Source organism: Arachis hypogaea, chromosome 9, assembly GCF_003086295.3.
Source record: "Arachis hypogaea cultivar Tifrunner chromosome 9, arahy.Tifrunner.gnm2.J5K5, whole genome shotgun sequence".
NCBI classification, from domain to species: Eukaryota; Viridiplantae; Streptophyta; class Magnoliopsida; order Fabales; family Fabaceae; genus Arachis; species Arachis hypogaea.
In genome coordinates, this window is record NC_092044.1 from 88275988 (window position 1) to 88287444 (window position 11457).

The 11457-nt window shown below is 38.1% G+C and overlaps 1 non-coding gene across 1 annotated transcript; it reads right to left on the reverse strand.

Moving 5' to 3' along the window:
• Positions 1–5997: 5997 nt before the first annotated feature.
• LOC112713898 (small nucleolar RNA R71) lies at positions 5998–6105 on the reverse strand. The gene has a single exon (XR_003158858.1). It is a non-coding gene; the product is annotated as a small nucleolar RNA R71 (small nucleolar RNA).
• Positions 6106–11457: the final 5352 nt, after the last annotated feature.

Here is an 11457-nt window from a genome sequence, read left to right on the forward strand (position 1 = left end):
TTGATTTCTGAATGTATGCTAGAACAGTGCATATGTCTTTTGAATTTGTTGTTCATGAATGTTAAAATTGTTGGCTTTTGAAAGAATGATGAAAAAGGAGACATGTTACTGAGGATCTGAAAAATCATAAAAATGATTCTTGAAGCAAGAAAAAGCAGTGAATTCAAAAAAAAGAGCAAGCAGAAAAAGCCAATAGCCCTTTAAACCAAAAGGCAAGGGTAAAAAAATAAAAAAGATCCAAGGCATTGAGCATCAGTGGATAGGAGGGCCTACAGGAATAATATCCTGGCCTAAGCGGCTAAACCAAGCTGTCCCTAACCATGTGCTTGTGGCGTGAAGATGTCAAGTGAAAACTTGAGACTGAGTGGTTAAAATCATGATCCGAAGCAAAAAGAGTGTGCTTAAGAATCCTGGACACCTCTAATTGGGGACTCTAGCAAAGCTGAGTCACAATCTGAAAAGGTTCACCCAGTAATGTGTCTGTGGCATGGATGTATCCGGTGATAATACTGGAAAAAAGAGTCCTTTGGGCCACGGCCAAGACTCATAAAGTAGTTGTGTTCAAGAATCATCATACTTAACTAGGAGAATCAACAACACTATCCGGATTCTGAGTTCCTACAGAAGCCAATCATTCTGAACTTCAAAGGATAAAGTGAGATGGCAAAACTGTTTAGAGGCAAAAAGCTAAAAGCCCCGCTCATCTAATTAATACTGATCTTCATAGATGTTTTTGGAATTCATTGTATATTCTCTTCTTTTTATCCTATTTGATTTTCGGTTGCTTGGGGACAAGCGACAATTTAAGTTTGGTGTTGTGATGAGCGGATAATTTATACACTTTTTGGCATTGTTTTTAGTATGTTTTAGTTAGTTTTTATTATATTTTTTTTAGTTTTTATTTAAAATTCACTTTTCTGGAATTTACTATGAGTTTGTGTGTTTTTCTGTGATTTCAGGTATTTTCTGGCTGAAATTGAGGGACCTGAGCAAAAATCTGATTCAGAGGCTGAAAAGAACTGCAGATGCTGTTGGATTCTGACCTCCCTGCACTCAAAGTGGATTTTTTTAGAGCTACAGAAGTCCAATTGGCAGGCTCTCAAATGAGTTGGAAAGTCGACATCCAGGGCTTTCCAGCCATATATAATAATCCATACTTTGCCCGAGATTTGATGGTCCAAACCGGCATTCCAAATCAGCTTCATAATTCCCGGCGTTAAACGCCGGAACTGGCACAAAAGTGGGAGTTAAACGCCCAAACTGGCACAAAAGCTGGCGTTTAACTCCAAGAAAAGTCTCTACACATAGAAGCTTTAATGCTCAGCCCAAGCACACACCAAGTGGGCCCGAAAGTAGATTTTTATGTCATTTACTCATTTCTGTAAACCCTAAGCTACTAGTTCTCTATAAATAAGACCTTTTGCTATTGTATTTTCATCTTGGTTGTTCTGGTTCCCTCTCTGGGGCCGAAGCCAATGATCACCATTATCACTTATGTATTTTCAACGGCGGAGTTTCTACACACCATAGATTAAGGTGTGGAGCTCTGCTATACCTCGAGTATCAATGTAATTACTACTATTTTCCATTTAATTCGGCTTATTCTTGTTCTAAGATATTCATTCGCACTCAAGAACTTGATGAATGTGATGATTATGTGATGCTCATCATCATTCTCACTTATAAACGCGTGCCTGACAACCACTTCTGTTCTACATGCAAACAAGGCTTGAATGTGTATCTCTTGGATTCCTTAATCAAAATCTTCGTGGTATAAGCTAGAATCCATTGGCGGTCATTCTTGAGAATCCGGAAGGTCTAAACCTTGTCTGTGGTTTTCTGAGTAGGATTCAGGGATTGAATAACTGTGACGAGCTTCAAACTCACGATTGTGGGGCGTTAGTGACAAACGCAAAAGAATCACTGGATTTTATTCCGACATGATCGAGAACCGACAGATGAATAGCGGTGTGGTGACAGAGCGCGTTGAACATTTTCACTGAGAGGACGGGACTGTAGCCATTGACAACGGTGATGCCCAACATACAGCTTGCCATGGAAAGGAGTAAGAAGGATTGGATGAAGACAGTAGGAAAGCAGAGAGACGGAAGGGACAAAGCATCTCCATACGCTTATCTGAAATTCTCACCAATGAATTACATAAGTATCTCTATCCTTATTTTATGTTTTATTCATCTTTTAATTATCAATCCTCCAAAACTATTTGAATCCGCCTGACTGAGATTTACAAGATGACCATAGCTTGCTTCATACCAACAATCTCCGTGGGATCGACCCTTACTCGCGTAAGGTTTATTACTTGGACGACCCAGTGCACTTGCTGGTTAGTTGTGCGAAGTTGTGATAAAGAGTTGATATTACAATTGAGCGTACCATGTTGATGGCGCCATTGATGATCACAATTTCGTGCACCAAGTTTTTGGCGCCGTTGCCGGGGATTGTTCGAGTTTGGACAACTGAGGGTTCATCTTGTTGCTTAGATTAGGTATTTTTCTTCAGAATTTTTAAGAATGAATTCTAGAGTTTCAAGGTGATGTTCTTATCATCACAAAAGCTTATTGATTCTCATCAATTTAGCTGTTGAATGTAATGTCCTGCTGAAACTTGGCTAGCCATGTCTAATTTCTTTAGACTAAAGCTTTAGACTAACATTGCATGATTCCTGGAATTCTTATTAAAAATTTTGAATCTCTTTATTTTCTTTTCCACTCAATTTTCGAAAAAGCACAAAAAAAATTTATAAAATCTTAAAATCAAAAATATTTTTTATGTTTCTTGTTTGAGTCTAGTGTCTAATTTTAAGTTTGGTGTCAATTGCATGTCTTTATTCTTCTAATTTTCGAAAATTACACGCATTATGTTCTTCATTGATCTTCAAGTTGTTCTTGATGATTTCCTTGCTCTGATCTTTAAATTCTCTTGTTTTGAGTGTTTTGTTGTTTCTTATATGCATTCTCAATTTGTTAGTGTCAGTAGTATACAAACTTCTAAGTTTGGTGTCTTGCATGCATTGTTTATTTGATCTTACTGGCATTTTGATTATTCCTCATCATTAAAAATTCAAAAAATTTTTTTTAATTTGTGTCTTTTCAAGTCAATAATACAGAGAATTGAAGATTCAGAACATGCAGCAGAGGAATTACACAGAAAAAATTGGGCGTTTAGAATTACACAGAAAAAGCTGGGCATTTAAAACGCCCAGTGAAGAAGGAAAACTGGCGTTTAAATGCCAGCTAGGGTACCTGGCTGGGCGTTTAACGCCAGGATGGCACAAGAGGGAAGATTTTGTTTTTAATTCAAATTTTTGTTTTCAAGTTTTCATAATTTTTCAAAATCAAATCTTTTTCAAGCCATATCTTTTCAATCATATATTTTCAAAATCAATTTCTTTCCATTTTTCAAAAATACTTGCTAACAATTAATGATTTGACTCAACATTTCAAGTATGTTGCCTTTTTTGTTGAGAAAGGTTTAATGTTTGAATCATATCTTTAAAATTTCTTGTTAGCCAAGTCATTAATTTTAAAAATCAAATCTTTTTTTAAATTGTTTTTCAATCATATCTTTTTAAAACTATATCTTTTCAATCATATCTTTTTAATCACATTTTTTTTAAAATTAATTTTTCAATCATATCTTTTTTTATTTCTAATCTTTTTCAAAATCACTTTATTTCTTTCCCAACTTTAATTTTCAAAAAATCATTCTTCATTTTTTTTCAAAATTTCTTCAAAATCTTTTACTTTATTTTCGAAAATTCTTCCCCTCTTGTCACATCCTTCTATTTATGGACTAACACTCCTCCTCAATACACAATTCGAACTCTATCCATCTTGATAAGTTCGAATTCTTCTACCTCCTCCTTCTATTCTTCTTTTCCTCTGACACCTCAAGGAATCTCTATCATGTGACATAGAGGATTCCATACTTTCTTGTTCTCTTCTCTTTCATATGAGCAGGAGCAAAGACAAAAGTATTCTTGTTGAGGCCGACCCTGAACCTGAAAGGACCTTGAAGCGAAAGCTAAGAGAAGCTAAAGCACTACTCTCTGTAGAGGACCTAACAGAAATCTTCAAACAAGAAGAAGACATGGCAGCCGAAAACAACAACAATGCAAACAATGCAAGGAAGGTGCTGGGTGACTTTACTGCACCTACTCCCGACTTCTATGGGAGAAGCATCTCTATCCCTGCCATTGGAGCAAACAACTTTGAGCTTAAGCCTCAATTAGTTTCTCTAATGCAACAGAATTGCAAGTTCCATGGACTTCCATTAGAAGATCCTCATCAGTTTTTAGCTGAATTCTTGCAAATCTGTGACACTGTCAAGACCAATGGGGTTGACCCTGAGGTCTACAGACTTATGCTATTTGATAAACCACTATTTTATGGTTTATCTTGTGCTTAATTGAGTGGTTTTTATCTACTCTTTACCCACTTATTCATACTATTTGCATGGTTTTACATTTGCCTTCCTAATTATATGCTTTGATTGAAAACATGTTTCTTTGGACTTATATTTGCTAATTTTAATCCTCTCTTATTACCATTAGATGCTTTGATATGTGTGTTAAGTGTTTTCAGATATTATAAGGCAGGAATGGCTCAGAGGATGGAAAGGAAGCATGCAAAAATGGAAGGAATACAATAAGTTGGAGAAATTGCTAAGTTGTCCAGCCTGACCTCTTCGCACTCAAACGGCTATAACTTTAGCTACAGAGATCCAAACGACGCGGTTCTAGTTGCGTTGGAAAGCTAACGTCCGGGGCTTCGATTTGATATATAATTTACCATAGCTGCCCCAACGCCAGGCAATGCGAACGCGTGAGTCACGCGGACACGTGACCTGGCAGAAACGCAACCCGTGCGGCCGCGTCACTTTTTCGCGATCTGTACGGACCAGAAAGCGCTGGAAGTGACTTCTGGGCTGTTTTTAACCCAGTTTTTGGCCCAGAGAACACAGATTAGAGGCTATAAAGTGGGGGAATGCATCCATTCAGGAGGAGGCTATTCATAATTCTCTTTTTATTATTTTAGATGTAGTTTTTAGAGAGAGAGGTTCTCTCCTCTCTCTCTCTTAGGATTAGGATTTAGGATTTCTCTTATTTTTAGGAGTGGCTCTCAATCCCAGGTTCTTTATTTTTAGTTATTTTTCAATGTTCTTTGTATTTATTTATTTTCAATGTTCCATGTTTGGATTGATTTTCTTATTTAAATATAATTTGAGGTATTTTCAGATCTATGATTTGTGTCTTTTATTTATATAAATAATTTGGATTTTTTTGTTTTCCTTTTGGCTTTGGTTAAATAATTGGTGACTCTAGAGTTATCAAACTCACTATTGATTGAAAATTGGATTTCTTCATTTCATTAATTCATATTCCAATAACTCTAGCCTTTCCCAAGGAAAGACTAGGACTTGAGGATTCAAATTAATTCATCCACTTAACTTACCTTCATAGTTAGAGGTTAACAAAGTGGGAGAAGAATCCAATTCTCTTCATAATTGATAAGGATAACTAGATAAGACTTCTAATTCCCATACCTTGCCAAGAGTTTATTTTATAGTTATTTATTTATTTTTCTTATTATTTTTTGTGCAACATACTGCCACCTTACTTCCAAAACCCCAATTTACAAACTCATAACCAATAATAAGAACATACCTCTCTACAATTCCTTGAGAAGACGACCCGAGGTTTAAATACTTCGGTTATCAATTTATTTAGGGGTTTGTTACTTGTGACAACCAAAACGTTTGTACGAAGGGATTTCTGTCGGTTTAGAGACTATATCTACAATGCGACTGTTTCTATGAAATTCTTTATTGGCAAAAATCTCAACGTCACTATTCCCTTTTGCCGTAAGAGATAGAGCTAGGATATGGTTGGACTCACAACCTAAAGAAAGCCTGAACTCTTGGGAAAAGCTAGTCAATGCCTTCTTGGCAAAGTTCTTTCCACCTCAAAAATTGAGTAAGCTTAGAGTGGAAGTCCAAACCTTCAGACAGAAGAAAGGTGAATCCCTCTATGAAGCATGGGAAAGATACAAACAATTGATCAGAAAGTGTCCTTCTGACATGCTTTCTGAATGGAGCATCATAAGTATCTTCTATGATGGTCTGTCTGAACTGTTCAAGATGTCATTGGACAGCTCTGCTGGAGGATCTCTTCATCTGAAGTAGACGCCTGCAGAAGCTTAAGAACTCATTGAAATGGTTGCAAATAACTAATTCATGTACACTTCTGAAAGGAATCCTGTGAACAATGGGACGAATCAGAAGAAAGGAGTTCTTGAGATTGATACTCTGAATGTCATATTGGCTCAGAACAAAATATTGACTCAGCAAGTCAATATGATTTCTCAAAGTCTGTCTGGAATGCAAGCTGCACCAGGCAGTACTAAGGACGCTTCATCTGAAGAAAAAGCTTATAATCCTGAGAACCCATCAATGGAAGAGGTGAATTACATGGGAGAATCCTATGGTAACACCTATCATCCTTCATGGAAAAACCATCCAAATCTCTCATGGAAGGATCAACAGAGACCTCAACAAGGTTTCAACAACAATAATAGTGGAAGAAACAGGTTTAGCAATGGCAAGCCTTTTCCATCATCTTCTCAGCAACAGACAGAGAATTCTAAGCAGAGCCACTATGACTTAGCAACCATGGTCTCTGATCTAATCAAAACCACTCAAACATTCATGACTGAAACAAGGTCCTCCATTAAAAACTTGGAGGTACAAGTGGGTCAGCTGAGTAAGAAAGTTACTGAACTTCCTCCTAGTACTCTTCCAAGCAATACAGAAGAGAATCGAAAAGGAGAGTGTAAAGCCATCAACATGGCCAAATTTGGAGAGGAGAAAGAGGCAGTGATCGCCACTGAAGAAGACCTCAATGGACGTCCACTGGCCTCCAATGAGTTCGCTAATGAGGAACCATGGGAATCTGAGGCTCACACTGAGACCATAGAGATTCCTTTGGATTTACTTCTACCATCATGAGCTCTGATGAGTATTCTTCCTCTGAAGAGGACGAAGATGTCACTAAAGAGCAAGTTGCTAAGTACCTTGGAGCAATCATGAAGCTAAATGACAAGTTATTTGGTAATGAGACTTGGGAGGACGAACCCCCTTTGCTCACCAAAGAACTGGATGACTTGACTAGGCAGAGATTACCTTAAAAGAGACAGGACCCTGGGAAGTTCTCAATACCTTGTACATTAGGCACCATGACCTTTGAGAAGGCTCTGTGTGACCTAGGGTCAAGCATAAACCTCATGCCTCTCTCTGTAATGGAGAAGCTAGGGGTCTTTGAGGTACAAGCTGCAAGAATCTCACTAGAGATGGCAGACAATTCAAGAAAACAAGCTTATGGACTTGTAGAGGACGTTCTGGTAAAGATTGAAGACCATTACATCCCTGCTGATTTCATAGTCCTAGAGACTGGGAAGTGCATGAATAAATCCATCATCCTTGGCAGACCCTTCCTAGCCACAGCAAAGGCTGTGATTGATGTTGACAGAGGAGAATTGATCATTCAAGTGAATGAAGAATCCTTTGTGTTTAAAGCTCAAGGATACCCTCTGTAACCATGGAGAGGAAGCATGAAGAGCTTCTCTCAAAACAGAGTCAAACAGAGCCCCCACAGTCAAACTCTAAGTTTGGTGTTGGGAGGCCACAACCAAATTCTAAGTTTGGTGTTGAACCCCCACATTCAAACTCTAAGTTTGGTGTTGGGAGATTCCAACATTGCTCTGAACATCTGTGAGGCTCCATGAGGGCCCACTGTCAAGCTACTGACATTAAAGAAGCGCTTGTTGGGAGGCAACCCAATGTTGTATTTATCTATTTTCCATTGTTATTTTATGTTTTCTGTAGGTTGATGATCATGTGAAGTCACAAAAACAATTGAAAAAGCAAAAACAGAATGAAAAATAGAAAGAAAAATAGCACACCCTAGATGAAAAGCTTGCTGGCGTTTAAACGCCAGTAAGGGTAGCAAATGGGCGTTTAACGCCCAGTTTGGCACCATTCTGGGCGTTTAACACCAGAAAGGGGCACCAGACTGGCGTTTAACGCCAGGAATGCGCAAGCAGCTGGCGTCAAACGCCAGAAAAGGGCAGCAGCCTGGCGTTTAACGCCAGGATTGGCAGAAAGGGGCGTTTTGCACGCCACTTGGTGCAGGGATTAGCTATCCTTGACACCTCAGGATCTGTGGACCCCACAGGATCCCCACCTACCCCTCCACTCTCTCTTTTTGGCATTGTTTTTAGTATGTTTTTAGTATGTTTTAGTTAGTTTTTATTATATTTTTATTAGTTTTTATTTAAAATTCACTTTTCTGGACTTTACTATGAGTTTGTGTGTTTTTCTGTGATTTCAGGTATTTTCTGGCTGAAATTGAGGGACCTGAGCAAAAATCTGATTCATAGGCTGAAAAGGACTGCAGATGCTATTGGATTTTGACCTCCCTGCACTCAAAGTGGATTTTTTAGAGCTACAGAAGCCCAATTGGCGCGCTCTCAATTGCGTTGGAAAATAAACATCCAGGGCTTTCCAGAAATATATAATAATCCACACTTTGCTCAAGATTGATGGCCCAAACTGGCGTTCCAAATCAGCTTCAGAATTCCCAGCGTTAAACGCCGGAACTGGCACAAAAGTGGGAGTTAAACGCCCAAACTGGCACAAAAGCTGGCATTTAACTCCAAGAAAAGTCTCTACACATAGAAGCTTCAATGATCAGCCCAAGCACACACCAACTGGGCCCGGAAGTGGATTTTTATGTCATTTACTCATTTTTGTAAACCCTAAGCTACTAGTTCTCTATAAATAAGACCTTTTGCTATTGTATTTTCATCTTGGTTGTTCTGGTTCCCTCTCTGGGGCCGAAGCCAATGATCACCATAATCACTTATGTATTTTCAACAGTGGAGTTTCTACACACCATAGATTAAGGTGTGGAGCTCTGCTGTACCTCGAGTATCAATGCAATTACTACTATTTTCCATTCAATTCGGCTTATTCTTGTTCTAAGATATTCATTCGCACTCAAGAACTTGATGAATGTGATGATTATGTGATGCTCATCATCATTCTCACTTATGAGCGTGTGCCTGACAACCACTTCCGTTCTACATGCAAACAAGGCTTGAATGTGTATCTCTTGGATTCCTTAATCTGAATCTTCGTGGTATAAGCTAGAATCCATTGGCGGTCATTCTTGAGAATCTGGAAGGTCTAAACCTTGTCTGTGGTATTCTGAGTAGGATTCAGAGATTGAATGACTGTGACGAGCTTTAAACTCGTGATTGTGGGGCGTTAGTGACAGACGCAAAAGAATCACTGGATTCTATTCCAACATGATCGAGAACCGACAGATGAATAGCTGTGCTGTGGCAAAGCGCATTGAACATTTTCACTGAGAGGATGGGACTGTAGCCATTGACAACAGTGATGCCCAACATACAGCTTGCCATGGAAAGGAGTAAGAAAGATTGGATGAAGACAGTAGGAAAGCAGAGAGACGGAAGGGACAAAGCATCTCCATACGCTTATCTAAAATTCTCACCAATGAATTACATAAGTATCTCTATCCTTATTTTATGTTTTATTCATCTTTTAATTATCAATCCTCCATAACCATTTGAATCCGCCTAACTGAGATTTACAAGATGACCATAGCTTGCTTCATACCAACAATCTCCGTGGGTTCGACCCTTACTCGCGTAAGGTTTATTACTTGGACGACCCAGTGCACTTGCTGGTTAGTTGTGCGAAGTTGTGATAAAGAGTTGAGATTGCAATTGAGCATACCATGTTGATGGCGCCATTGAGGATCACATTTTCGTGACCACTTCTCTCTCTAGAAACTTAACACTAAAACTATATCTAAAACTAGCTAACTCCCTAATGAGTCAATTATGCCTTCCCCTTCAATCCCTGTTCCTTTAAGAATTTTAGCACCAAAGTTGGACTCAAACTGGGCCCCAGAGCCTCTGTGAATTTGCTAGGCACGATTTCACTTAAAAATCACGTGCCAGCACCGACGCATACGCACACAGCACGCATGCACGTCCATGGGGTTTTTACAATCCACGCGTAATGTCTAGTGCACGTGCGCGTTCATGGGTGCATCCCAAATCTTTGGCTTTTCATGATTTCTCCACTTTGCATGCTTTCTCTTCACTCCTTTGATCCATTCCTGGCCCCTTTTCAATCTGAAATCACTAGCAAACATATCAAGGCATCTAATAGAATCAAAAGGAGATCAAAATTATCAATTTAAGGGTCTAAAAGCATGTTTTCACATTTAAGGACAAATTAGGGAAGAATCACAAAACCATGCTATTTCATTGAATAAATGTGAGAAAAAGGTTGACAAAATACTCTAGATTCAACACAAGATAAACCCTAAAAACGAGGTTTATCAACCTCTCCACACTTAAACCTTAGCATGTCCTCATGCTAAACCAAGAAGGAAACAAGGGGTATGACATTTATTCAATGCAACTAAACTATATGCAACCTATCTAAATGCAACTATCTTCATGAATGCAAATGCTTGGTCAAAACAAATCAACTTCCAAGAGAACATATGTAAGCATAAGGGCTAGAGCAATAGGAATCAAATCTAACCCACAATTGTATTGAACCTTCAAAAGGATTTATAAACTTGCATGAATATGGATTATAGTGGTGAAAACATGTAATTGAGCAATTGAACCCTCACCGGATGTGTATCCGCTCTAGTCACTCAAGTGTTTAGGAGTTGATTCACTCAGTTCTCCTCTAATCATGCTTTCCAAAATTTGTTCTTCATCTAACAATCAACAATTACTCAATGCATGCATACAAATATCATGAGGACTTTCTCAAAGGTTGTAATGGGGCTAGGGTCAAGGTAAGGTCATATATGGTCAAGTGAGCTTGAAATTTGAATCTTTGATGAGCTTAAACTTTCCCACTTAACCTATATAATAACCTATACAAATTCAAAGCTAACCTACCTACCCATCCTTCACTTCTTTACACACTCATGCATTTTCTTTTCATTTCACAACACTTATGCATTGATTTTTATTTAACTTTACTTTGAGGCATTTTGTCCCTTTTTTGTTGTTTTTTTTCTTTTCTCTCTTTTTTTTTCTTTTTCATATCTTCCTTTTTTATTTTCTTTTTCTTTTATTTTTCTCAATTTTTTTTATTTCTTTCAAACTTTGTACAAGGACATCAACGCATAAGGTGTATACATTTAATCAATACATGAGCATGTACCCAATTCCCAAATATAGAAATATAAAACACCCTTTTATCCTAACCAATATTCCCAAATCTCCCCAAAATTGAATAATAAACACTTTCACTAGTCTAAACTAATCAAAGATCCAAATAAGGGACTTTCATTATTTTTCGCCTTCGGCTTGTAATGTG